We start from the raw sequence: 24,900 nt of genomic DNA, 5'->3' as shown, positions 1-24,900 counted from the left end.
ACCCAAATAAAATTAAACACCAAGAGAAATTAAATAACTTAGATCAGTAGCTTCTTAAAATGTTCAAACTGACCGTGCTTTTAGGCTTTGTTTTATACAATTCAAACGCTCAAGCATCTACTCACCATATGCTCAATACTAGACTAGGCCATACATAGGGGAGACACATTATTGTAAAACAGACACAAGGTTCAAGAGCCTAAATTGTACATGCAGAAACAGAATGCATACTCAGGAAACTGTTGAAAAAGTAATACCAAGATAGATTTTGGGGGCATGATTAAACTGTTCTATATCTCAACTGTGATGGTAACCCCACAACTCTAAGCATCTGTCAAAAAAGGTAAATTTTACTGTATGTAAATTTTAAAAGAAATACCATAAAAGACAAAAAATAGGACTTTTCTAAAATGGTATAAAAGGTCCTACAGAAATTCAGAGGTCAATGCGAACTGGAACAGTTAGAAAAAACTATTAAAGAAAAGGCAACTGAGTTGAACTTGAAAACAGCAGGTAAATCAAAGGCAACAGGGAAAAGGAAATGCTCAAGGAAAGCATTTAGTGGTAGAGGGATGCAAGGACAGCATGAAGTTGCAAGAACAAGAGCACAGAGGGAATGAGCAAGGAGTGTTCAAGGTATGTAACATTTTATAGCCAACAGGTACCACGTGCTCACACATGCCAGGCACTAGGCTACAAAGATTAACTCAACCCTTAACCTCAACCCTGCGAAGTAGGTACTATCACTTCCCCCATTTTCACACAAAGTTATTATGAGGCTTAGAGAAATGTGGAACCTTGCTGAAACTAGTAAGTAGTGCCCAGGATCCCAACACAGGGTATCTATTTCTAGAGTCAGTGGAGGCAAGCGATCTGGCCAAATTAAGAGGTTAGAGATGTAACAAGGAAGATACAATGGAGGGAGAGGGACCTAATAAAAACTCAAAGTTAATGGAACAAAATCTTCTTTGCTGCACATTACTCTTAATTCTGCAATTTTGTGGGTTTTAATGGGAGAATGAAGCTTGAGATTTTTGTGTTTACTAAAAAGATAACTTAATTACTGGCCTAAGAAAGGACTTATCCTGTAGGAAATAAAACATTACTGTCCTCTTTTATTTTTTATTTTTATTTATTTTCTTTTTTTGAGGAAGACTAGCCCTGAGCTAACATCTGCCAATCCTGCTCTTTTTGCTGAGGAAAACTGGCCCTGAACTAACATCTGTGCCCATCTTCCTCTATTTTGTATGTGGGACGCCTACCACAGCATGGCTTGCCAAGTGGTGCCATGTCCACACCCAGGAGCCCAACCGGGGAACCCCGGGCCGCCAAAGCCGAAAGTGCATACTTAACCGCTGCACCACCAGGCCGGTCCCTCACTGTCCTCTTTTGCTCAGAGTCAGCAACAGGATAAAATAAGGGCTTTTAGACATTAACTTTTAAAAAAAAAAAGTAGAAAGGGGAGCATTTAATACAGCTTTGAAATAATCCAGTAACTAAGTGATATGTAGTATGTTGATAGTGAAAATAGAAAAGGATGCAAGAAAGAGTGTTTTGAATATAGAAATGACTCAACTTGATACCTGATCACAATTGCTGAAGCAGACCTGAAGATGACACTTCAGGGTTGAGAAGTAGGGAGAATGATGGTCCTATTGACATAAATGTGAAGCTGGGAAGGGGAGCTGATTTATGGTGGAAGAAAATTAGTTTAATATTGAGAACACTGCTTTTCACGTGATCTGACACCTTCTTAAATGCTCAGCTCCACTTTTACTCTTCCCCATGCAGCCCTTAAAGCTCCAATCATACTGAACCTCTTGCTGTTGCCTAAACATACTATGTTTTCAAAACCTTAAGTGCCTTCATATATGTTCAGCCTTCTACTGAGGGTACCTGCCCTCTCAATTCCCTTTCAAGTCCAAGCCAGGCACTCCCTACTTATCTGTCCTAGGGTACCTTGTACATACATCTATCACAGTGTATTTTAAATTGCTCTCTGCATTCTGTCAGCAACTTGAGGGCAAAGACTATATCATTCTTGTATCCTGTGCACCAAGGACACAGTTGGCTCTGAATAAAAATTCACTGAATGGCTAAATGAATAAAATTCAGGATAAAAATCAGAAGTAGAGAGAGATATGCAAGTTGTTGACATTAGAGGTGGTAACTTAAGCCAGGAAAATGAAACAGTTCTCAGAGAAAGTCTAAAGTCAAGACTAACAGAGACAAAACAATCAGCTAAGGACTAATCTCCAAGGTGAAACCATGAAAAGGGACTGCAGTAGAGAGAGGAAGAAAGGATGATTACATGCTCTAGAGGTCAGGACTTCATCTGTCTCATTCAGCAGCACATACTGGCCATTCTTTGAACAAAAGAATGAACAACAGAGAAGTAGGACAATGTTGTGATACGAAAGCCAATGGAAGTAGTTTAGAGTATCAAGTCTACATCTAGGTAAACGTAGGATGTCAAATGCCAAGACATCAAAGAGAGTGAGAACTGAGTAAAGACTACAAGGTTTGAGGAAAAAGAGTGTCAGTGGTAACCCGTGAGAGTGTATTACACAACCTCCACCAACACAACAATATCTTTACAAAGAAACTTCAATAATGAGCTTCAATATTGGGCTGTCATTGTCTAAGCATGAGTCTCTTTCTTCAAGCTAAATATATCACAATAATTTCCTCTATTGCTCATATGTTTTATATATACACATGTGCACACACACACCCACCCCTATGGACTGAACTGTGTACCCCCAAAATTCTTATGTTGGAGTTCTAACCCCCTATTTTACTGTATTTGGAGATAGGGCTTGTAGGAAGTAATTAAGGTTAAATGAAGTCATAAAAGTAGGGTCTTAGGGCCGGCCCAGTGGCACTGCAGTTACAGTCGCATGCTGTGCTTCAGCAGCCTGGGATCCACTGGTTCGGATCCCGGGAGAAGACCTACTTATCAAGATCTGCTTATCAAGTTATGCTGTGGCAGGCGTCCCATATACAAAGTAGAGGAAGATGGGCATGGATGTTAGCTCAGGGCCAATCTTCCTCAGCAAAAAAAAAAATAAATAAAAAAGGCAGATTGGCAGCAGATGTTAGCTCAGGGCTAATCTTCCTCAAAAAAGAAAAAAAAAGTACAGTCCTAATCCAATAGGATTGATGGCCCCATAAGAAGAAGAATAAAAAGAGATCTCTCTCCCTCCACATGCATATACTAAGGAAAAGCCATGTGAAGACACAGTAAGAAGGTGGCCATCTGCAAGCCAGGATGAGAGCCCTCACCAGAACCCAACCATTCTGACACCCTGATCTCAGAATTCCAGCCTCCAAAACTGTGAGAAAATAAATTTCTGTTGTTTAAGCCACCAAGTCTATTGTATTTTGTTATGGCAACCCAAACAGGCTAAGACACACACACACACAAACACACACACACACACAGAGGCATATCCATCCCTTTAGAGTAAACAGACACCTCTACTCTAAAAAGCAACGGAATATTCTCTATCTGCTATAGAGATTATTTTCAATGGTAATTTTTTACACCAGTAATGGAAAGTTCTGCGTCAAAGTTAGTGTTATATAGTAAGATTCTTCTCAAAATAAACCCTTTCACAGGACAAATATATCCTTTCCTTAATGTATAAAGGATATAGACACTATTCTATAGAATTACTAATCATAATTCTAAGATATTTTTCTCTTAATTAAAACGCTCTTCTTAAGAGAAGTCACTTTTTAAAAGCTCAATCTTGCAGGGCCGGCCCTGTGGCCTAGTGGTTAAGTTCAGTGCACTTCACTTCAGCAGCCCTGGTTCAGTTCCTGGGCATGGACCTATAGCACTTGTTGGCGGCCACACTGTGGCGGCGACCCACATACAAAATAGAGGAAGAATGGCAACAGATGTTAGTTCAGGGCAAATTCTCCTCAGTCAAAAAAAAAAAAAAAAAAAAAGTTTAATCTTGCTAAACACATTTCAATCTTGCTAAATGCATTTGTTAGCTATGGTTGTCTGCTCTTAACACATCCTTTCTAAGATATATTGAGAAAGATAGATAAATGAATACCTGGATAGACATAAGTATGGATGAATGTTTCCTATATTCTCCAACTAAGTGATAATTGAAATCTATCTCATTTTATATATAGTACATACTTCCCTAAAGATATGCTATTACAAAATATTCCAATGGAATAAATCTAAAATAAATTTTAAAGGGGCTGGCCCCGTGGCCGAGTGGTTAAGTTCGCGTGCTCCGCTGCAGGCAGCCCAGTGTTTCATTGGTTCGAATCCTGGGCACGGACATGGCACTGCTCATCAAACCACGCTGAGGCAGCGTCCCACATGCCACAACTAGAAGGACCCACAACGAAGAATATACAACTATGTACTGGGGGACTTTGGGGAGAAAAAGGAAAAAAAATAAAATCTTTAAAAAATAAAATAAAATAAATTTTAAAGAGAGAGAGAAAAACAGAAGTAAACTAGTGTTATTTCTAATATGTAGAAACAAAGGTAAAGAAAAACAAGTGCTAAGTTTACTTTTTGAAAAGAACGAAATAAAAATCTAGATGTTAAAATGATTATACTGACTTCAGTACCCATAACTTCCCCTCCTTTCTCAAAAGATCTCATTTCAGACACCTAAATAAATATTATGCTATATCACAAGGAAATTCAAATGTCCATCCTCTTGAAAATCTCCGCTCCTTATTCATTCCAACTTTTCAATTTCTATTATATGGCAGCTACGGTGCCGGGAGAGGAAAAAGGAAAACAGACTAAAAGAGGGAAGGAATGAAAAAAAACTCACAAAAAAATCTGAATAAAAGAGAGAGATAAGCGCTACAGGAAAATCACACAGCTGTAACTGCAGGCAGATCTGAAGCTTAGAGAGTTTGGACAATGCCACAGTCAGGATCCCAGCAGGAAACAAACTGGGTAATTTACAAACAACTTAATAAAAGACTATTTACAAGGTTTGAAAGGTGTGGGTAGTCAAGAGATAGTGCAACCTCCTGAAGCTGCTACCAACCCTAGGCCTTAAAGGTACAATCAGGGCCGCCTCATAGGAGCTACCACCTCTGGGACAGCCAATATGACATGATTTGGCAGGAGGAAGCTGGGAGAATAAACACAGCAACCCCACTCTCCTCCTGCCAGTGCTTCCCAGTGTCCAAACTCACGTAGAAGTCACAGGGCAAGGTCAGCCTCCTGGTACTGAGGAGAGGGTGGACAGTGATGAGAGCAGGTCTGCATAAGGCAACAGAAAATATCCAGAACCAAGAGACAGAAGGTAAGACCATTTGGGTCTGGGCATGGACAGACAGTAACTAAAAGTGGATAACTCAGGAGAGTTTAATGAGGGGACTATTTACAGAATCTATATTAAGTCTATATATTAACAAGTTTGGACTTTATTCTGTGGTTAACAGGAGACACACAATCAAATCTGTGCTTTAGTTAGGGGGAAAAACTCTGAAAACAGCTGTATAAAGGAAAAAGCAGTGAAAAGTTAGAACAGAGGGACAGTCCAGAGGCAAGAACTACTAGCGTATATGAGAGATGTTGAGGGCCCAAAAGAAAGGAATAACAGTGGGAATAGAAGAATAGACAGATTCTAAAAGTGTTTAGGAGATTGTTCCTACAGCACTATGGACCATGTCTCTGTACATGTATATATGGACATGTGTCTGTGTCTCTCTTAAACACATGCACACACACACACACACACACACACACACAAACACACCCCCACCTTCAGCCTTTGGTATCTCTGTAGAATACATTTTCCATTTTTCCCTTACCCTGACTAGATTACTATCTGATAGCATTCCTTCCACAATCCTGCTTACAGTAAGTACTTCAAGGAATATTTGTTGAATGAATAAATGAACAAAAGAATAAACAAGTGAGCAAAAGCCTCTGAGGCACACAAATAATTATCTTGTGTAACTATAAATTTAGGTTCTAAAAAGTTTTAAGTGATTTTTCTCTCCAAAAGACCAGAGTTAAAACAAATAAGCCAAGAAAAGACCAAAAAAAAACAAAACCAAAAAAACTGGTTAACAATCTAAAGTCCAGGAAGATGCTAGGGAAGCACTTCCAATTCTATATTCTAACAATTATTTCTCAAGCTTGCAGACTGATATACCCATGTTAACTGCTAAAAGAAATTTATAATTCACAAACTCCTGGAATCTCGAAGGAAATTCCTGTACAGTCCAGCACTACCTCCAAGCCAAGCTTCAGCCCAGGCTACTGCGGAGGCACTTCTCTCAGCAGCACCCCTCACTCTGTCCTCAAGGAGAAAAGAAGTTGGGGCCCCAATTCAATCTGCTTTACTGATCCACCCAAAACAAAGGTCCACAACTTCCCTGCAGGAAAGCAGAAGGAGCAGATTTCCAAATGAGGTGATGAAGAGTATAAAGCAATAATACTTAAAAATAGGACTCTACAAATAATTGACAATCAGCTCCAGATTCATCTTTTCCTAGTCTCTTCTCTAGAACGACTAGAAACAATGAGATCTTCGACGCTATCACACAGCACATATTTACAAATCCTACTCCAAGATAGAAGTGTTGGATTTCCCGTCTCAGCAACCATTCTACACATCTTCAAAGTTAGCAAAGGACTTTGTTCCAAGATTCTCATGTAACACATTTTCACATACTGTACAGCTTTATAGTACATATTTTGACTGTGCACTCAGTCAAAAGGATAAATCGTAATGTGGTCTCTTATTCACCAGTAAAAAATATTTGCTCTTACCAGAAGCACCTAAAATAATCAGGGCAGCCTAGCTTACAAAACTCTTAAATAGCAATCCTGCTAGTCTTGTAGCAGTTTATAAACCTGAATCACAAAACACAAACACACTTAAGAGAAAAGTTTGTTTTATAGTGAAAAGATTAATACCATGGTTGTTTGTAGATATTTACTGTGAGTTCTTAGAGTTTCACTACTCAAAAGAAACAGTTACTCACGTTCCATGGCCCTTCTCATATATGTCCAAGAGGAAGAATGGAAACTAACATGCACTGAGCACCTATTATAGGTCACCATCATGCTAAGGCACTTGCTCACACATTATAGCTGGATATCATCTTTACATAAAAACATATTTATACTCCAGATTTCCTACCATAAAATATAGAAAAAACTTTTAAAAACCTAATCAACAGTATGAGCATAGATCATATACTCAGAAATATGTCCATTACATTGTTAAATAGGCAAAATAATCTGCAAAAAACATTATATTTAGTATAATTTCATTCATATAAAACAAATTATTTGTGCTTATGTCTAAATATACATTGGAAAGCCTAGAAGAATACTTAACTAGCTTTTAAGTAGTTATCTCCAGAGATAGCATTAAAACAAATCGGGTAGAAAACGCATTTCCTACTGTATACACTTCCATGTTTGAACATTTTATAATAAAACAAAAGATCAAGATTATTAATTTTGGGGGCCAGTCCAGTGGCGCAGCGGTTAAGTTCGCTCATTCCGCTTTGGCAGCCAAGGGTTTGCAGGTTCGGATCCTGGGTGCAGACACGGCACTGCTTGGCAAGCCATGCTGTGGTAGGCGTCCCACATAGAAAGTAGAGGAAAATGGGCACAGATGTTAGCTCAGGGCCAGTCTTCCTCAGCAAAAAGCGGAGGATTGGCAGCAATTAGCTCAGGGCTAATCTTCCTCAAAAAAAAAAAAAAGATTATTAATTTGAATTTCAAGAAATGCTCTATCACAATGAAAAAATTTTTTGTTGTGTTTCCTGAAATTATACTGTACATGCAAGTTACCTGAAAAAGTCCTACCTATGGTAGAGATTGTTTAAAAGGAGGGCAAAGGAAAAAGCCTATTTTTCTATTCTGTTTAAAACAAAAAACAAAGCAATAGAAATTATCCTTTAGCCTGAGTGATAAGATCTCAGAGAAGTAGGGCAACAGTGAAATAATTACTTTTTGAGATTTTCCTGTCTTGCAACTTTTGAGAACTATGATCATCAATCACATACGAAGTAGATGAATCATAATAAGTCTAATATCTCCTAAAAAGTGTATGAAACAAAGCTGGTTTTCACCTTAGAAATTTTGTTATGACATTGGAGGCCCTTCCAGAGCATGCTTATTGTATAGAGAGTAAAAATAATCCTGAGGGTTATCAGTTTAGTAGAGGCAGTCAAATACCAGCCATAATGAATATAATTATTTTAGTCACCACTTCTTGAAAAATCTTGTAAAATAATGGCACTCAGGCAGATGAACCTGAAAGGGTGACAATGTCTTTTTAACTATGTTACAAGCAAAGGAATATTACTCTAGTGAGCCCGTCAAGTTTTTTATTTTAAAAAAATCTCAAAATTGGTTACATATTAATATAAACCAGCGTTAGTCTGATGGAGAAGAGAAAAAGAAAATAATTTCATTTAGGGCAGTGTTGTCCAAGAGAAAATTTCTATGATGACAAAAAAGTCCAATACAATGCACTAACATAGTAGCCACTAGTCACATATGGCTAATGAGCATTTGACATGCAGCTAGTGACAATGGACTGATTTTTTAATTTTACTCAGTTTTAATTAATTTCATCTTATAGCTATATATGGTTAGAGGCTCTCGTACTGAATGATGCAGATTTAGGGGATTACAAATTAACAAGTGAGAACCATCAGATTTCTAAATTGTACTAACACTTAATACACAGCAAAACTAACTCTGATTGCAGAAACCTGAGGAAATAATTATGAAGTACTTCAGTAAACATGGATTTCACTGTGAGCCAGAGCTCAGAAAGAAACTCCCCTACATGTACCCTCTTGGCTGGCTTCCTTTAAAGAACGTATTCTTACTGCATCTCCCAAATTTTAGAATCCTGAGCTGGCTTCTCTCTCTAGGCAACTAGCCTTCCTATAAGGAGAAGCAAGAGGCCTGTCAAGTCTGTCTGGTGTACCTTCCTACCTCCCTCACCAACCTCTCATCTTCCCTACTCTTCTGTCCTGGGGTAAGTCCCTTCATCTCGAACCCAGCAGAGTACCCTCTTGTCTCTGGATGGCGAAAGGTCACCTTTATAGCACACCATCTCCACAGCACTACCACCTGCTTCCTCTTATTCCCAGAATTATTCTTACCCTTAGAAGAGACCAAGAACACTTGGCTTAGCTATATAAAAATAATAGTAATAAAAGATTTCAGATTTTGTAATTCACAACAGGTATCACAATATTTATGCTTATAAAATATCATGTAGTTTTAAGTTTCACCTCAGTAAAAGTCAAATTCTGTTCTTAGTATACTGCCTGGTCATCTGCTTCTCACCCAAGGCCTTAGAAGGAACACTCAATCTCTCTCAAGAGGGTAGTAGTCAATAGAGTTAGAGCAGAAAAAACAGAAGTCTTTTCCGGTAGGCTTCTCAAGGTGTCCCACCTGGTAAAGTCGCTAAAATAGCAGGTCTTAACTTCCAGGGGCTTCATCGACCCCTTTAAGATTCTAATGAAACTATGGACTCTCTCCCCAAAAACATACAAACTTTTGCCATACAGTTTCACAACGTGCACACAAACACACCCCCAAAAAAGGTCATCTATGGACATTTCTATTATAAAGGCATAAGAAATATAATAATTAATATCCTAAAACCCCCAGACCGAAGTGATCAGTAGACTATGACCTCAAAGAAGACTAGAATTAATTCAACTTGCTATTCCTACATCTTTCCTTAATTCTGTCCCCCGTTCCCTCCTCCTAATTTTACCCTTTTCCCATCATCCCTCTACGCTGTCTATACTCTGTCTCCTTATTTGGATATATTATAGAACTAAGGTCATTTTTAGTATTACTTATGCTGATTGTAATTTTATGTTTCCTGTTCTAATTTCAAAAGCAGAAGTTTATTTCTTGAAGGAAAAGTGAAAACATTTGTTGAATATCCATTATTTGCCAGGTATTTGCCTATATATTATATCTAATTCTAACAATTCTATGAAAGGGAAAGAAAGACAGTCCCCAAAATCCGTATGCTTGAAAATTTAGAAGTCACTAAGTTGTAGGTCAAGAAAAGTCAAAATGTAAATCACAAAACAGTTTGAAATGAACAACAAAAATACAACAAATCAAAATGAAGTATATAGCTAAAATACTATAGATGAAAATGCAGACTTAAATTTACATACTAGAAATTAATGAAACAAATATTCAATACAATAACTTATTTTTTTAAAGTGAAAGGAATACAGAACAGAAATTAATGAAGTAGAAAACAGAGGAAAAATCAGATCAACAAACCCAAATGAGTTTTTACAGGTTAATGAAATGATCTGTCTTGTTAAAGGTTTAAGAAAACAAAAGAAAAATACAACAAATTATTAAAATTTTTAAAGGGGACTAACTATATCTCTGGGCTAAATGTTATCAGAAATTCAGAGACACTAAGTAATTCACCCAAGAGTACACAGCTCTTGTGAAGAGCTCTTGTGAACTAGGGCAGATAACAAGCATTACACAGCTGGTAAGCAAGGGAAGCCGGGATTTTAACAAAAAGTTCCTTTTCTTTTCACTACATCATATCACCTCTCTTTTAGGAAAAGAGTTTAACCAGCAGGGTCTCAGTTTCCTCATCTACAAATGAGAAAGAAGAATGACACTCTCTCTTAGGTCCCTTTCAAGTCCTAAGCTGGCCTGTACGTAGACAAACAACTGATTTCCTCCTGTTGGTTAGACTCCAGGTGAAGGTGGAGTGGCTCTGTGTGACCTAAGATACATCTTAATCAACCATACACTTGGGCCGACTGAGCCACCCTGATGCCTAAATACACCTTGCCGCAAACTATGAAAGAGAAATGTGAAACCTCAGGAAAACTTACAAGAAAAATAAACAGTGAGGGAACTGCTTCTAGGAGCTGCTGTTTTACCAAAAAAGTAATGGATAAAACCCATACGTAAGAAATATTCTCCCTTAAAAAAACAAAAGTCCAGCATATGTAAATTTAACCATGTTTGTGTATTTTTCTACATGTATATTTGGGTCTAACAAGTAAGTCTACGGTTACTTTTGTGAAGTTTGCTTCTATAAACCCTTTCATTTTCTCCTTTTAGCAGTCCAAGGTTAAAAGTAAACAAAATTTTTTTGGTTCTTTACTACTTTGCGTTACCTGAGCAGTTTTTAGAAAGTTCTCCTCATTCAGAACTCAAGGAATGTTCTTTATTTGGTGTCCATTCGGTTTGAACAAAATACATTTGGGGGAAAAAAATGCAATATTTTTCTTGCCTTCTTTGGAAACAGGTGTTGCAAAATCTTTCCAGAATCACATGAAAAATCCTCCTGCTAATTGACAGGGGCTGTGTGTTATTTCTGAACAGAAAGGGTTTTCTTCCCCTCCTTTATAAAGCATCGTTAGAGGTCCAAAAGTAAAGACAGTCATTCAAAATTTTATCAACTTAACAAGTGATAAAAGTGATGTTTGCCAGGTAAGGTAGTTTGTTTCCACTACAAATCAAATGTAGACACTCCTTCCTGATTATTATTCCTGATCATTTGACAAATGTTTCATGTCTAGCACACAGCTAAATATTCCTATCTGGCACTCAAGAGAGAATGTGGACTAAAGATGAATATCTAAAATTATCAATTATAAAGGAGATAGTTGAAGCCATGAGGTTTTATTAAGATCACTCAGAGTAAGTGATAGCCATAAACTTGGAAAGAAAACAGAAAGTCAATATAGCCAAGTAATAAGGAATGAACTATCAGGAAACCAAGATGAAGAACACAAAAAAACAGATGGTGCAGGGAAAATGAAAGGGCATTTTTTTTTAAATGTCAAAAACAGTAGTCACTTTTTACTTCACTCTCATCGTATATCTTGACAGTGTGCTAGGTGTTGTAGCTTTACAATCCTTCAATAACTTAAAAGCTAAATATTATTACATAATTTTGAAGATGAAGAAACCTGCCCGAGGCCACTTAGGTTGTAGAATTAGGATTTGAACCCAGGTAGGTCAAATGAGGCCATGAGCACACCGAGTTCACATGTTCTTAACAATAATGGATGCCGCTTACAAAGAAGCTGAGTAGGAGAAAAAGAGACAAGAGGCACTGATGAACCCTGATAGAAGGACTGCAACACTTGGAGTAAGAACAAAAGACCTAAAAGAATTAAGGAATGAATATGCGGGTACAGACAACTCTAAAATGTCTTCTGATAAAAGGAAGGAAGGGGAGAATTTGGTCCACACTTGAAGGACAAAGGGCAGAAGAAGGGTAACAATTTTTTGTTTTTGTCTATAGAGCAAAAGATTCAGTAGTGAGCTGGGGTGGTGGAATGGGGGAGAAGGAAGAACGACTCGAGAATGAGGATGAACGGACAGAGCTAGATCCAAGGGAGATGGGAAGAAATGTAAGCACAGGTAGACAACCAAGACCGTCAAGAGCAGAGTCAGCTAGCATTTTTTTTTAACTTTTTATTAAGATTATGATAGTTTACAACCTTGTGAAATTTCAGTTGTACATTCTTGTCAGTCATGTTGTAGGTGCACCACTTCACCCTTTGTTCCCGCCCCCCACCCCCCCTTTCCCCTGGTAACCACCAATCAGTCCTCTTTGTCTCTATGTTTAACTTCCACCTATGAGTGGAGTCATACAGAGTTCGTCTTTCTCTCTCTGGCTTATTTCACTTAACATAATACCCTCAAGGTCCATCCATGTTGTTGTGAATGGGACGATTTTATCCTTTTTTATGGCTGAGTAGTATTTCATTGTGCGTGTGTGTGTGTGTGTGTGTGTGTGTGTGTGTGTATACACCATATCTTCTTTATCCAATCATCAGTTGATGGTCAGCTAGCATTTTTTACAAAAAAAAAAAGCTTCCTATATGGATGCAGTCAGACCTTGGGTCCTCTGTGGGGAAGCCATGCCCAGTTATTAGTATTGGCTTTACTCTTCCCCCCAACACACACTCCCTTTGGCCTTTTGGTCCTGATGAAAACAGTGTTGCAAAGGGGGCAAAAGGGGACACTGGGAGCACCTCTATGTGCCTCATCATACTGAACATTTAACATTAATTCTCATTTAATCTTCACAATACTAGAACACAAACTCCGAGAAGGTACAGATATTTTTGTTTTGTTCACTGATATATCCCAAGCACCTAAGTCAGTGCTTACAACAAGGCAGGCCCTCAACAAATATTTGATGAATGAACACAGAGTCATTATCTTGTAAAACAGGTATTATTATCCCCATTTTAAAGATGAGAGGATGACTCAGAGAGGATAAGTAACTTAATTAAAGTCATACACATAATAAGGCCGAAATTAAAAATATTTAACAACTAGTGCTGCACCAGCACAGGCCACTCAGAAGAGACGCCAACCGAGGCTGGAGGAGCTGGATTCTGCTTTAACCTTTCAGTTGTGAGATCCTGGGGAGGTCCACAGGAGGGACCAGGAGAATGGAAGGTTATGGGCAGGGGAAGGGCAGATTCAGACATATGCTTGCTATCAGCCTTGATAGTGGTGCAACCAGGATTCAAACATGTCTGACTCTAAAGCCTTCTAAATCAAGTGGGAAACAATACCACTTGCTGAAAAATGAGTAGAGCAGGGGATAACTGGAGGTTTTAATAGAGTAGAAAAACATTCAAAACAACTGCAATGGGAAATGGAATTAGAAATAAGTTAAACATTGATAACTTAACTCAATCTGTTGCCAGACAATAAAAAAAAAAAAAAAAAACAGGAATGGTCCGACTAAAGTAGGGTAAAGGGAAAGGCGGAATAAGGGAAATACGAGAGGCCCACCCTGTGGCGCAGCCGTTAAGTGTGCATGTTCCACTTCGGCGGCCCGGGGTTCACTGGTTCAGATCCCAGGTAAGGACATGGCACCACTTGGCAAGCCATGCTGTGGTAGGCGTCCCACATATAAAGAAGAGGAAGATGGGCACGGATGTGAGCTCAGGGCCAGTCTTCCTCAGCAAAAGGAGGAGGACTGGCAGTGGATGTTAGCTCAGGGCTAATCTTCCTCAAAAAAAAAAAAAGAAAAGAAAAGAAAGAAATACAAATGGGCAAAGCAAACTACAGTATGAGGATTTTCAATTCCAGGTAAGTGATCTGGATATGTTTCAATAAGAAATGAAAAATCAGCACTGACTCTTAAGCAAGAAAGAATCTGGTCAAAGATGCACTGCAGGAAGATGAATTTGTGCAAGGTAGAGCTGGAGAAGGGAAAGAGCCAGGAGCCAGGTGGGAGGGGTGGGTGGTAGACAGCACTGTATATTTGGGTGTGATTCACAGAGATGGCATGCAAAGTATCCAAGTGCAAGAGTTCAAAGAACAGTGCACCCTTGGCTGTTAGAGACATCTACATTCTGGTCACCACCTCTCTGTGGTGACATGGTTTTACTATAAAAAGTACTTAGTTATCTTGCTGGGTTTTTGTTTTGTTTTAAGTTGGGCAAAAAGGAGAAAAGGCAGTTTAGATATAAGTGACATTTACCAAGAAGGTTTTTACTTTTTGTGGTTTGTGTCAATAATTACCTATAATATCCTCAACCTTGGAGTCTCAGTTCATTAAGACACTTAAAATAAATCTCCGTATATATTTAAACAGCTTTAAAAAAAAATTCAGAAAGACCGTAAAGGCAGGTTATTTTACTATGGACTGTGATATTTCTACACAAAAAAACAAGTCAGTCTATTTATTTATACACTAACAAAAATAAAAAGCAAAAAGTTGGTCACCTGCTGTTCCCTCCCTAGAAAGGCACACAGTGCCAACTGGCCAGGAACAACATTAATTCCTTCCACCCCCTCCTGGTAACAGCTGTTCCCTTTCTCTCATAAGCTGGCAAACGCCACAATTCATAGCAAACTTCCCATTCAGGTTTCTATATGCAAAAGGCAAGGGTGTGGAGAGAGACAGCTGATTTTTCTCTATTTCTACTTTCTCCTGGGAACTTATCAGGAATCTGTTTGAGGCTTCTTTGGTATTTGAAGCTATAACTATAATAATTTCTCAAGCCAAAAGACATTCTGTTTACATGAAATGGGAGTTGGGGGCAATATAAGAACATTTTGAAAGAGGCAAAAAATTAAAGCAAAACTGTAGAGTAACACTTACATCATAAATGGTTACCTAATTAGAAATGCATTATGCTAAGTGAAGAGGCCAGACTCAAAAGGCCACATACTGTATGATTCCATTTATATGACATTATATGACATTCCATTTATATGACATTATAAGATGGAGAACAGATCAGAGTTTGCCAGAAGTGGAGGATGGTGGGAAGATTAGACTACAAAAGAGCAGCATGAGAGAATTCTCGGGGTTAACAGACCAGTTCTGTATCTTGATTGTGTGGTGGTTACAGGACTAAATTCTGAATTTTCTAAATTCATAGAATTGTACACCAAAAGAATGAGTTTTACTATATATGTGAATTTTTTTTAAAAAACCTAAATGTTGGTTTAAGCCTCATATTGCCTCTCATACTCCCCTCACCTGTTTCAAACTTCCTGCATGCTCAATGCAACGACCCCATCCCTACACCTAGCTAACGCCTACTTGCCATTCATTCTAGCTTCTGTTCAGCTTCTGGAGTCTTTGGTATGGCAGGGTGGGGTCCTGGATAGAGCTGGGATTTTGTAGTCAGATACGCCTGGCTGAGTTTACTTCGTCATTTTCCCAGTTACTACTTGAGTGAGCATGGGCAAATTACTCAGCTATCTGAGCTCGATTTCCTCATATGATAAATTCAAATAAATACTACTTACATACCTCCCAGAATTGCTGTAAACTAAGAGCCTACTTACATACCTCCCAGAATGGCTGTAAACTAACACAGCACTTGGCACATTAAAAGAGCTTAATAAATGCTTATTCCCTCTCTTTCTCCTTTGCCTACAGCCCTCACAACCCCTGCTCACTCTCTGAGTCCCCACAGACCTGATAAATACACACATCTATCACAACACTTAATTCATGTATGAGAGTTAAGTACATCATGCTAAATCCACACAATGAAAAACCAGGTATTTCCAAAGTCAAAATAGTAAAATATATTACAAACTCTATACCTTTGGAGAAAGAAACAAGATATGAGAAGCTCCTCTAGTGAAAAAGTAATTTTTAACTTGGAAAATCTATACGCACAGGAATATTTCATCAAATATTAACTACATGTATTTTACTTGTCTTTCTCTTTCTTTAAAGGCTTGTAAATAGCCAACAAATTTCAGAGACAATATAGGATAGCGAATCAAGGGGAAGTTTCCTCTTTGAAGTATAGTTTCTATAGCGTTTATTTAACCTTTAGTTGAAAGAAATTACGACCTCTAGGGCTTTATCTGGGTATTATTTAAACTTGTAAAACAAAGCATTTTGTGTTCAGGTGAGAACACCTGGTTAAGTTACTTCTCTCTTTGAACCAACAATGAGAATTCTAGTTCCGGCAATCCCATCCACAAATTTCCCTTAGCCAACGAAGTCTCCCTTATTCGTAGCTGGACAAGAGATAATGTCTTCCATTCAGCAGTTAAGGCCTATAATACAAAGAATAACAAGTGTGTGTTTACTATTACACTGACTCTTGAATAAGGCTGACAAACTGTAACGCCCTTATAAAAATTCTAGGATAGTTATCTTCTACAAAGGTAAATACAGAAATGCCTCTTAAGAGGCTGGGTACGTTGATGGATGGTTGGGAGCTGATTTCAAAACTTTTTTTTTTTTTTTTGAGGAAGATTAGCCCTGAGCTAAGTACTGCCAATCCTCCTCTTTTTGCGGAGGAAGTCTGGCCCTGAGCTAACATCCGTGCCCATCTTCCTCTATTTTATACGCAAGACACCTGCCACATCATGGCTTCTCAAGCGGTGCCATGTCTGCACCCGGGATCTGAACTGGCGAACCCGGGCCACCGAGAAGCGGAACGTGCGCACTTAACAACTGTGTCACTGGGCCAGCCCCTCAAAACCTTTAAGGAGACTGCTTTAGCAACCAAACGTAAAGAAAAGAAATCAGATTCACTTAATTTCACCATTTTGGTACAAAATTAGTTATCTCATTGCTCAAAATATGCATAGAAAATAATTTAAGAATCAAAACTACAAATAAAAAATGTTAAATAAACAGCCAAATAAAATACAGACCTGAGACCTCAACTGCTGTTACCAGTTCACATACCCCAATAAAAAATGTATTGTGTATTTTAAAATATTTAAAGTACTTACGTAGATCTATCATGTCTAGTCTGAAATTATGCCAAATGGCAAGGGTCCAGAAACTAAAATAAAGTTATACTAAGGTGTGTCTCAAAACAAAAACATAAAAACTCTTACTTTGGCAGGAAGTCACTAAAGTGGCATATCTAAATTGGTAAGCTTTGTTTAAAACACACACACTTTTTTTAAAGGCACATAAGCCAGAAAAGTTTGGTAAAATTCTTTTTCTTAATGGTTATGATTATTGCAGTAGCAAATCATATATCCATTTTCCCAAAAATGTATGTTTGTACCACTCAAGTTATTTTATACAGAAGGTAAGTTGAAAAAAGAAGGACTCCCACAAATTATTCCTTTAAGGCTAAGGGCAAACATATAATGCTGAAACTAGACAATAAAGAGCAGCTACCATGGGAAGCAAGAAAAAAAGAAAGGCAGATATTAGTTTGTTGAGTGCCTACTAAGTACCAGGAGCTTTATTTACATAGATTCTCATTTATTCCTAACAAATCTGTGAGGCAGACAATATTCTCTCCATTATGCAAGTAAAGAAACTGAAGCACACCAGGTGTGTGACCTGAAGCAAGAATATACAGCAAAGCAGAATTTTGAAACCAGTCTACCAGGCTCCACATCCCAAACCCGACCAGACTTGGTAACAGTTACCTGGGAAAACAACAGTATCAAGTAATCCACTGTTCTCAGCAAAGAGGGTTCTGTAAGAGTTGTTCAACTATTCCCATACCATTAATCTAAAAATGGTATTCCTCTATCCAGCAAGATCATCCCTCCCCTATCCAGCACATCATAGGAAACTATGACAACCTATTATCCCAGACTATTAGCGTTTCAGCTGATATCCCTAACTGATCTTCTTCCCATTTTCAGAAATGATCCTGCTGGCCTGTGCCTAGAATCTTCTCAAGAAGGCCCATAAGGTACATTTATTTATTCAGCCAATATTTGGGTGTCTTCCCTCTTAAGCTGCTACACTCTTCCTTCTCAGTTCAACTTTTTAAAATAATGACCAATACCCACAATTTCCATTTCTTCACCAACTACCTACTTCTCAGCCAATTCCTATTTGGAAATGGCTTTACATAAGGTTATCAATGACTTTTGTATAACTAAACACAAAGGACATTTTCTAGACTTTATGTCACTTGACTTTTCAGCAGAACGTAGACATTGTTACCACTCTCTCCTTGAGACACTCTCTTCACTTGGCTTTCAAGAAATAGCCTCCTGGGTTTTAAAGTGTTCCCTCTCAGTCTTGGTGGTCTTCATTTTTTCCAGTCAATCTGAAATGTTGGTGTTTCTCAAAGCTCAGTGCTAAACTTCTTTCCTTCTCACTTTAAAACTTCTTCCTGAGATTCCATCACTTCTCATGACTTCAACAACCATGACTATGCCCACGACTCCACAAAGTCAGACCACTCCCCTGAGCTATAGACCCATTTATCCAAAAGAGGAATTGATACTTTCACCTGGAAATTTCAAAGGCACCTTAAACACAACATGCTCAAAACCAAACTCATTATCTCCTCTCCATTCCCCTTTCTTTCTTAAATCGGGTTCTCTCCTGTGCTCCCGAGCTCAGTAATTGGTAGGAACCAATATCCATATGATCATACAAGCCAGAACTTTCAGAACTATCCTTGATATTTCTCCCTGACTCCCCACATTCAATATGTCACCAAAACCTGTCCATTTTACTTCCCAGATACCTCTCAAATCCATCAACTTTTCTCCATCTCCACCACCACCTCTTTAGTCTCACTACCATTACCTCATTTGGACTGTTTCACCAGCCTCCTAACTGATCTCCCTAAATCCACTCTTTTCCAGGTCTAATCTATCATTCCACCCTGCAGCCAAAGTCATCATTTTAAAAAGCTACCTCATTTTCCTTATTCAAAACTCTTTTTATAAACTCTCATAGTACCCTTATTTCTCCTTCTTAGCACTCATTAGTTCTTTTTTTTTATTTATTTGTATGATTATATGTATCTCCACTGCCTAAAACAGAGCCTAACACACAATATGTGAGGAACTAAAATTTGTAGCATAAACAAATGCCTACTATGTAGCAGATATCAGGCCATATGCCAAGGAGAATATACCAAGGAAGACCCAGCCCTTTTCAGATAAAGTCATTGAAGTTGTGAACTTGAATGATTTACCCTAATGGCAAGTGATAGAACTAGGATTCAAACTCAGACCTGTAGGTTTCCAGTGTCCATATTCTTAACTTTTGTGTGCCCCATGAATACAAACAAATCTATTAAACTTTTACACATTAGTAAAAATAAGTGGAAATTTATTTCATATCTTGATAAAATACAAAATATTTTAACAAAGTTCTGTTGAAACTGTAAGGTAAGACTCACTCTACATTCTAATCTCTTTAAAATGGTACAACAGTCTGTTTCCCACTTATTTTGGGAATATGATGCTAATCTACTCAAAAAGTACCCATTCTCACCCTTTATTATAGAAAGTATTAATATGTCTTTATCTCCTATAGCATAAACACCTTCTCCTGAATTATATTCAGATAATCCACTAAAACATGTTTATGGTAGCCCTTATATGAACTATACATTTCTGCCACAATTCTATGATATATCTGACAGTTCAAAATTTCAAACTCCTCTGCTTTTACTACAACTTTAACTTCCAAAATAGTCAACCAAGTTATACTGTCTCCCAATCTCAATATTTCATTCTTAATTATGAAAAGTCTGAAGACATGAAATAAGGGTAACTACCACAAATTTTTTCCAGAAATCTGCCCCTTTTACCTAGTAAATCCTAAATTTAGGTTGAATTAACCAACCTAAAGGACACATTCCTTACTTAAGGAAATTTAAATCATATAGATGCGACACAGATTTATCCAAGTGAAAGTCAGAATCTCCACCACAATCTCTTTCCTGGGCAGCAATCTCTTGCCCTATGAAGTACACCCTCTTGATTAATTCCATTCTCCTTCTTCCTCTCAAAGAAGCTTCATCATCTCCCGAACTCCTCATGGAAGGCAAAAACACACATCATCCAGCAATATTTACTTCTTCCATTTTTCATTTTCTTTTTCCTCCCTCTCCTCTTTGCCTCCCTTTTTATCGGAAGAAATTTATTTAGCCAAAGGTCACACCAAGGCCTTTGTTCTAAAGAGGCTCACTTGAGTTTGAAATCTCAGGCATGACTAGTGAATAGGTTAACGCTTTTAAATGTAAGTTTTAAATTATTAGCAAAAAATATGGCTCTTAAATAGGACTCAATTTTGTCAAGATTTTCTTACAACTTTGCCCATGGTGCACATATTTCTAATTGGTGTTGGGTTTCCATGGCTACTAGGTAGATGACACTCCTTAACTGTTTAATGACATCTGTATCCCAATGCCTTACATACTAATAAACCATTCTGCCAGCTACAGCTACACAGTAGCATTGAGGTCTCACCATTCCAATCATTAATTAGCTAACAAATGACCTGCAAGACTAGTACTGAGGAAAACAGAAACATAATCCTAGATAATGTAATTATTTCAAAGGACATCTCTCTCCTATTTATCATTCTGCAGGTGACTGGAATAGAATATAGCACAAGCAGATTAAACTGTTAGAAGAGATCCCCTTGGTGTGTCAGATCTTTGCCAAAAGAATTTGACATACTTCACTGAAGACAAACTTCTATTGAAACATATAACAATCTGCTGATATTCAGCAGACTAAGTTACCATTGTGGTTCCTATTCTTTTGTTTTCATTCTTTAATTAAAATGGTAGGTGAACATTAATCTTTCTCTTTTTTAAAACTGGAAATCTCCCTTCACTGAAATTTCAGTGAGTTTGACCAAATTCTATTTTACTTTCTCTTCTCAAGGTAGCATATGTCACCATTTCTCATAATATGACTGACATAGGAATAACAAACTGGTTGCAAGTTTTCATGAGCCACTTGATCACTGATAAAGTCGTGTACCTATGCATGGCAAAAGAAGAAACTCAAGCAGTGGGCCTACATTACACTGTATCAGGACCCATTTTTCCTATATCACTACTTCCTAAATAATTCAATCAGTCTTCAGCTTTTTCCTATTTCCTGCTGACAACACTCACCCCATTCTTGGCCAGGCTAAATTTATAATTGATCTCCTACAGGTCTGCTGCAGTTGTTCAAAATATCCCCTTTTAAACCCTGAGTCTAGTAGTGTCAAATGCTGCAATACATTCTACTGAAATACAAACCAGACTCCCATTTCAATGCTGTTTAAACTGAAGCTAGAACTACACTAAATTATGTTCCAAAAGAAAAGTCACCAGCATGTGATATCAAATTTAAACAGACTTGGTCAATTGTACCAAATTGGTTTATTAGCTTAATAATGATAATGATAACAACAGCAGCACAAGCCAAGACTATGCTAAACACTTCACATACATGTCTCATTCATTATCTCATCTAATTTCACAGCACTAAGAGGAAGGCACTTTGAGCATCATCTTTTTCCTCATTAGATGAGGAAATTCACAGAGAGTTGACATGTACTGCCCAATGTCATTCAGTTAGTAAAAGATGGAGCTAGAATTCACACCCCAGAAGGGTGACTGACTCAAGTACATTGCCTATTCATTCATGTAACAAATACCTGAATGCCTATGTACCACACACTTTCTAAGTACCCTCACCACAGTGTTTTCACCCAGGAATATAGATGGATTCTGAACTATCCATAGGAATTATTTCCAGAATTTAGCACTAGCCAAAAGTAATGTTCCCAAAGGTTTACATTCTCTCTGCTGGAAAGTAAAAAGAGACTGTCTCAGAGAAATTCTTCTGAAATATAGATTTCATTAAAATACCTACCCATCTCCCCTTACAAGGCTCTGCATACCTCTTGAGAATGGAGAACCTGCCTCACTCACTCTTAACAACCTCAGTGCCGGGACTTATCAAGCACTCAACATACCATAGAATATTGTCATTGTTTCTTATGAGTTTGTCTTCTACAATAAGCAAGAAGCTATTTGAGGTCCATGGGTTTTGTTTTCTTTTTTCACCCATTTTTGTATCCCCAGTGCTGGAGCATAAAATAAGGCTAATACTTTACAGAGTTTTGTGATGACTGCATGAGTTTATGTAAGCCATTTACCTAAGGCTCATTTAGGCATTCAATAAATAATGGTTTTCTTCTCTTCTCCTCATTTTCTTCTCCAGCACCTAGGCAGCCAACCCATCTCTCTTATTGCTGACGTAAGTGAACCAAAAGGCAAGGCAGAACCTGGCTTAACAAGCTGCCAATTAACTCAAGAGCTCATCCGCTACACATTTCCTATATGTCATTTTCCTGGGAACCCCACCCTGTAAAAGACTCAGGAAACATCTCCAAGCAGTGACAACTGAGAACCAAACCACGAGGTTCTAACTATATCCGCTGGAATGAGTTACCTAAGGTGACTCTGAACTCTATACATATGACTCATATGAAATACAGTGAAGGACAAAGGTCTTCCCTCCTGTGTAGGAACGCCTACAACAACAACACTGTTTGAAGAAAAACTCTGTGGGTATATTACTGAACAAGGCAAATTAGCTACATCTTCCAGTATGATATACCTTTCTGGAAAATTCTTAGTAGTTATTAGGAGTCTGAGTTATGAAAAACTAAACTGCCTTCTTCAGACAGCAGACACATGCTCAAAATATGGTAAACAGAAACTGACTTTGAAGCTACATCATATAAAATTAAGACAGTCATAAAACATTCAGGCCACCTAAAATAATCATTGCTTTTACAGCCAATTCCCCCAATCCCTCTTTCCTCACCCTCTCCATGTACTACCACCTCTCCCAAACCTGGAGCAGTCATCTGCAGTCAAAAGTTATAACCCTCAAAAATGCACTTCGCAATGCCTGACCATATCACTTCTTAGCTGGGTTCCATTGGGAGAGTTTGCCAACTACTCTAAGCTTCAGTTCCATCATTTGCAGAATGAAGATGGCCAGGTTACCCTCCCTGAGCAAGTGATGAGAGACCTCCCAGGCTGCACAGGGTCTAGGGAGCACTAGATAAATGCCACTGATTATTATCCACTCTGATGTTTAGAAATAAGTTACGAAATTCACTATTCAGAATACCACGGATGCATACTATTTCAGCCACAGTGACTTCTTTTCTGTTACAAAATGTCCTTTGCCCCTTAACATCTGTTCTTCTCTATGCCTGGAATCATCTTCTAGCTCCTCCATGGCCTACATATTTTTATCCTTAAATCTCAATTCAAATATCCCCTCCTCAGAGAAGCCTTCCTTGAGATTGCCACTCCCAACATCTCACTCTTCTAACCTTGTTTAAATTCTTTCATGGCATTTACAAACATTTGTAATTGTCTTGTATATTAGTATAGATACTTTTATCTTTTTCACAGTGATAGTTACAGGTCTTAGCATTGTACTCAGCACATAATGGGTGCTTAATAAACAAATGAAAGATGATATAAAATAAAATATTATAAAAACTTAACATTGTGCTCACACAACATAAAAAACAATTTCAGGTTAACACACGTCAAAATAAACATCTGACTGAAAAAACAAGGTAAGAGGGAGGAGGGTTCGGAGAGATATTACACAACAGTTTTTCTTTGCTGCCTGCTTAATTGCAGAGAGGAATTCAAATAATAAAATTTACACAAATGAGGACGTACAATTAAGGTCATTCAAAAATTTTAGGAATATTAAGTCTACTTTTTAAATGGGGGGTGAATATTTCCAAGACCTGGACAATAAAAATAGTGACTAGAGTGCAGCTAATTCTATTTTCTTGATTAAGGTGAAATTCAGGACTTACCACTGTTATCAAGTAACAGTTTTTCCATTTGTTTAATTACACTCTACCACAGACCTATATGGTGGATCAATTTCCACCATAGCTGGGATTTCCACTACTTGGAGAGTATATATGTGGTTTTTACACATGACTGATAAAACACTACTATTTCAAGATGCTCTGTAAGCTTCAAAGATATTCCATGAGTACTCATGGGAAACATTTTAAAGTGTGTTAGTGTTTTTGTCCCTAATACAAAACTAGTTGATGTTATTTCTACTAAAATAATTGTTATAGTTGGTAGGATTATAGAGGATTAATTTTATTTGACAACCATCTCACGCATATTAAGTGCAACGCACTGCTCTAAGTCCTTTACATACTGACTCATTTAAGTCTCAAGACAACCATATAAGGCAGGTACTTTTATCATTACGCAGCTGAGGAAACAGAGGCACCAAGAGGAGACTTGCCCAAGGTCACCAAGATAGTAAATGGAGGAGCTGGAATGTGAACCCAGGCAGTCTGGATCCAGGGCCCATCGCTAGACTATGCTGTCTCTCTAATGTTTTAAAGAAAAATTTACAGTTTATGAAGAACAAGTCAATCCCAAGGTTAGACTAGTTTCAGTTAAGTAAAAAACAACTCTGAGCCATCTGGGCTCTAAACCTAGACAGAAAGAAGGTTGAAGGGAAGAAGGTGGTGGGCTGGGGGGGGGGGGGGGGGCGGGGGGGCTGGCGAGACTGTAGTAAAAATGAAAAATTAGGTAAATAGAGAAAATAGAGGGACAGAAGGAAAGACAAAAGCTACTTGTAACCACCATTCACAATATCTGAAT

The 24,900-nt window shown here is 37.9% G+C and overlaps 1 protein-coding gene across 2 annotated transcripts in view; it reads right to left on the bottom strand.

Moving 5' to 3' along the window:
- Nucleotides 1-24,900, bottom strand: part of PLPP1 (phospholipid phosphatase 1) — a 96,185-nt gene that overhangs the window by 65,062 nt on the left and 6,223 nt on the right. The window lies entirely within an intron of this gene.

The sequence above is a fragment of the Equus przewalskii genome, chromosome 20, assembly GCF_037783145.1.
Source record: "Equus przewalskii isolate Varuska chromosome 20, EquPr2, whole genome shotgun sequence".
In the NCBI taxonomy this organism is placed as follows: Eukaryota; Metazoa; Chordata; class Mammalia; order Perissodactyla; family Equidae; genus Equus; species Equus przewalskii.
Note: the sequence above shows the minus strand (reverse complement) of the source record. Positions and strands in the feature narration are given on the sequence as shown.